This window comes from Pteropus medius, unplaced genomic scaffold, assembly GCF_902729225.1.
Source record: "Pteropus medius unplaced genomic scaffold, Ma_sr-lr_union100, whole genome shotgun sequence".
In the NCBI taxonomy this organism is placed as follows: Eukaryota; Metazoa; Chordata; class Mammalia; order Chiroptera; family Pteropodidae; genus Pteropus; species Pteropus medius.
In genome coordinates, this window is record NW_024340695.1 from 558,018 (window position 1) to 563,148 (window position 5,131).

At 38.3% G+C, this 5,131-nt stretch overlaps 1 pseudogene; it reads right to left on the reverse strand.

Moving 5' to 3' along the window:
• Positions 1–1,324: 1,324 nt before the first annotated feature.
• LOC120604039 (uncharacterized) lies at positions 1,325–1,443 on the reverse strand (annotated as a pseudogene).
• Positions 1,444–5,131: the final 3,688 nt, after the last annotated feature.

Here is a 5,131-nt window from a genome sequence, read left to right on the forward strand (position 1 = left end):
GGGAGAGCTATTTCCAGGAAGGCAGAGGGCCAGTGGGGGGTAAAGCAGACAGCACAGCTGCAGCAAGGGTTGTAAAAAAGATTAAACCCTCCCCACAGCTGAATGTATTTACCAATGTAAATGTCGATCTCCTCTTTTTTTTTTTTAAACCCTCAAGGGACCCCGAAGAGAGGGATGTGTCTCTGGAACCTTAACTATGCAAAAAAAAAAGAAAAAAAAAGAAAAAAGAAAAAAAGAAAAAAAGAAAAAAAATGGTGCTATGGTTGGGAATGCAGCTGACCCAAGGCAAGAAGCTTTAAGAGCTAAGAGAGGGTCACAGAAAGGTTAAGGGGAAGGAAGGTGGGGGGTGAGGGAGCTCAGATGGAATATTTCAGGCACTGTAAGCTTTTAAATAAATATTCCCACCCCTGTCCTTGGCTTATCAAGTTCTCCTAACCTTTTGAAGTTTACTAATCTTGCCACTCTCACACTCGCTGTGTTCTAGTCGATAGAGACTGGATCTGGTTTGAACTGTCACATTGTACCTGAAACTAAGGCAAATGAGTGCTGGGAGGTGAGTTATCAGGAGGGAAGTATCTGTGGGGGCCCCAGGGCCTGCTGAGAAAGTCAAAGTAAAGGTAAGTGCCCTCCTGACCTCCTGATCAGATCATCTCACTCTGTTCATTGGTGCTTAAGGACTGGAATGCTCAGATGGCCCCTGGCTAGGGTCTTATACCTTCTCTTACAATTTCTTGGTTTCTCTTCCGGTTGTAAGCTAATGATTTATTTATGATATGTCATCCAAGATGCTCCTAGCTTAATTGCAGGATTATCAAAACCCAAACAAGGTCCAGATATGATAAACTGGTGTAGAAATAGTCATCGTTGAAAATATTTGAGAATCGTTGTTTTTGAATGTTTCCCGCTGGTCACATGAACACCACAGTCTATTTCAGGGCACAATAAATGATATTTAAGAAGGGTTAACACTTTCTGGACACTCACCATATGCCCCACACTTTGTTAAGCTCCTCTATGTGTAGTCTCATTCCATCTTTCCAACAGCCCTATGAATAAGTCCTATTTTACAGATGACAAAATTGAGGCTTCAGTAATTTCTCCAAGATTACAGAAGGTGAAAAAGCTAAAGTTTGAGCTTATATCTGAAAAGATCTGGAGCATATCTTCTTATCGTTACACTGGCATGGTATGTGGTATTTGGGATTATATATATTTTTTCTTTTTCTTTTCTTTTTTTTTTAAGTGAGGCAACCCTTGGTCCACTTCACAGATTGCATGGAATTTGTCATTTTACAATCCCTTATTTTTTAGTTTTTAGTTTTTACGCCTACAGCACCTGATCTTCCTAGGTGGTCTCTCATCCAAGTACTAACCAGATCCGGCCCTGCTTAGCTTCTGAGATCAGAAGGGATTGGGCTTGTTCAAGGTGGCATGGCCGTAGACTGGGATTATAGTTCAATTGGGTAGCATGAGGATGCTAAATTGACTTAGAAACTACCTTTCTTTTATTAGTGTTCTATACAGAATCTACAAGTCTTCGTTCATGGTATTAAAATTTGGAGAAGTCTGGATGTTCTAGGAATTTCTCATTTTCTTCCTACTAAAGCTGACCACTTAAATCATTTATCCATTCATTCATTATTTGTTAGGAGACAAGTTCTTGCCAGATACTGTGCTAAATGCTAGGGAGACAGCAATAAGCAATAGCAGATATGGATTGTGGGCCCAGGGAACTGGAGTCTAGTGTAATTAAATAATGACCAAATCATGAAATTTCTCTTGGGATAAAGTGCGATGCAGGAGAGGGGTACGGGGTGTGGGTGTTCATGAAGTGGGGACATGACTGGTCAGAGTGGTTGGGGAGGGCTTCCTGGAACTGGATGCAGGAGTAATGTGTGCATGGGGAGATTCCATGACTATTTGGGGTGCAGTCTTAGACTTCTCAGCCGAGAAGCACCCTTTGGAAAATTGCTTGGATTAAAACTTTAGTTTTTAGCCTAGAGAAAAAGGTTATGAGAATTCCAAGCCTGTTCTGAAAGTCAGCCGTGCATGTTGTACACTCAAGAACAAATTAGCATAGAATGGATGCCCAGGAGACAGGAGGCTCCCACTTGTCCAGCCTAAAAATAGACCTGAATATCTCTTGTCTGTTGGAGAGTGGTTATAATAGAGACTGGTACTGTTTATCTAGCCTGTATCATGTACAGGGAGCCAATCTCTAGAGTGATCTAATATTTATTTAAGCTCCATAAAAATATATCCAGTGAAGTTTCTTCTAAACAGAGCAGCAATCATAGAATCCTGAAAAGTAGTGGTAGAAGGATGTTAATGAATGTTAATTGAGAAGTATTGTTTTCAGTTCTAGCTCCCTATTTGGCCAATGAGAGCAGTAGGCAAATTTACATAGCTAGGCTCACTCATTCATTCACTCTCTCAGCGGCTGTGGCCCCCGTGGCAATCCAACCAGACAAAACTCCCGCCTTTACTGAGGTACATTCTAGTGGATCTCCAAAGTTTCCCAGTCTCAGCCCAGTTCTCCTTTATGACATATTCGCTTTCCAGATCTTACTCCTCACTAGAAATGAGTTCTCCTAGAGGCAAGAATGCATTGTTTCATTCAATGACTCTTTCAAAAGTTGGAGCTCAGAGTTATAATGACCAAGGCAAATGTCTGTGAGAACCTTCTATAGTAAAATGATGTCAATATCTTCCTTATTTAACATGCAGTTCTCCTGAAAAATCAAATATTATCATGCCATGGCAAAGTCATGTTACGTTTTGACTCCTAGCATTAGCTAGTGTTGGCTTTAGCTGGGGATTGTTGGGAAAGTATTATTTTATTGCTGTTTTTTTATATTGCATCAGCAATAAAATATTGATTTTTAAGGGCTTTTTAAAAGTTTATTGTTCTTAGAGTAAGAATAATAGTCTCCATTGAAGGTTGAAAAGTCATCTATTTCTCTTTAAAGTCATCAAGACCTAATATCTTCTTTTCAGATGATCTTTATCATTTTATTATTTCTGTGTTAAGTGAGGAATTAGGTTCTGATAGTTTTTTCCCCCATAAATGTCTATCCCTGAAAAGTAGTATCTATTTACTGAGTGATTATCACCAGTTTTAAATTAATATACTATTTTTAATGGATGACTTTCCTAGTGAGGCCCCAAACATTTTTATAGTTGATGACAATTCTGTGTTTCCTGGATATTCCCAATCAATGTAATGTAAACCTAATAATAATAACAATGTGTAGTGCTTGCTATGGGTTAGGAATTGTTTCAACTGCTTTAATAGAACTCATTTTAATTTTCACAATAACCCTGGGAAAGATGTGTTATTATTTTTCCATTATGCAGATGAGGAGACTGGTTAAGGTTAAAGACCAGGATGTTAAAACATCACCTTTAGCGCTATAATAACTATAATTCCTCACTTCATTCCCAGTTTTCACTAAGTATGCTAAGTACCTCTAAGTCAGTTGTTTGTTGTGTAAAGTTCCATCCATTTTTCAGTCTCTGAAAGTCAGAGCTGATAATGACTTTGGCCACCAACTGGTTCGACTGCCCTCTCTTTGTGCTTCTTCACCAAACTTTCCAGGGGAATCAAAAGCTTCAGGAAAAAGCCCTAGGACACTGTTCACCCTGCTTCAGTTGCCTTTTATCTAAATCTTTCTGGTGATATGCTCCTAATGAGCTGATCTTTGCCATTGAAATTCTGGTTTTGTTTTGCTTTATATTGTTGTGTTGGCTCTATGGGAGGTCTTTTAACACATGAAAATGCCCCTTACCCCCTTCAGGGCTACACACTGTGCCACATTTTATCTAGTTAGGCTGCTGGCTTTTGTCAAGGAGTGATGGACGTGTGGGATTCAGAGGTCAAAAGTTCTACATCCTTACTGCTCATAATGTGGTCCACAGACCAGCAGCATCAGCATCATCTGGAAGCCTGTTGGAAATGCAGACTTTCAGGCCCCGCCCCAGACCTACTGAGCTAGAATCTGCATTTATCAGGTTTCCCATTAAATTCTGAGGAGTGATGTTCTACTTTGCAGTCTAGAGAATTGGATTGGTTGGGTTAATTTTAGAATTTTACTATTCTTCTTGTTTCTCTCCTATATCCCCATCCCTAAGTAACTAGGGCAGAGCTTACCTCTGATAATTTCTCTTATTAATATACTTTTCTCAAAGTCTAAAAATGAAAACAAATGTTCCCCTTTGGGTTTCATACCTGTTCTTATTTCATGAAGTATACTGTCTCTAGGCAGCTTACATTTAAAAAAAATTCTGAAATGCTATGTGTTTTACTATTTCTCTGAAGTTTTCCAGAAATATTATCCTTGTTTTCCCATGCTTCATATTGGTAGAAAAAGATTGTTTTCTTTTCATAAGCTGACTATGATACAACTGCTTTTGATGTGAGATTAGAACCCACATTGTGGAGCCAAATTATTTTCCTTTGAAGTCCTGTAATTGCAGCTTGATTTCAACTAGATGTATTTCTTATTTAAACAAACCAACAGTTAATACTTCACTGGGAGCATTCTACTGTTGTGATATGTTTGGAGTAGCACTTTATTTATCACACTGCTTACAGTGGACCCTTGAACGACATGGGTTTGAACTGCACAGATCCACTTGTGTATTTTTTTTTCAATAAATACTGTAAATGTATGTTCTCTTCCTTGTGGTTTTAAAAACATTTTTTCTTCTAGCTTACTTTATTGTAAGAACATAGTATGAAGTACACATAACATACAAAGTATGTATGAATTGACTGTCTATGCTATTGATAAGGCTCCTAGTCAACAGTAGGCTATTAGTAGTTAAGTTTTTGGAGAGTCAAAAGTTATTCATGGTTTTTGACTGTACAGGGGGTCAGCACCCCTATTCCCCATGTTGTTTAAGGGTCAGCTGTATTTATTTTTCAAGTGGAAAAGAATATATTACATCTTTAATCATATTTTAAAGTTCCCAGAATTTGAGTGATCTCAGGTTTTAGTTTTAAATTTAGTTTTAATCTTAAACAGAAAAGTGTGATACCAAAGTAACTGGACGGGGTAAAGGCACATAACAAATTGGCATAGTCTTGGAGCCTGAAAGAATTTATGATTTAGAAAAAAACCTAGCTGTG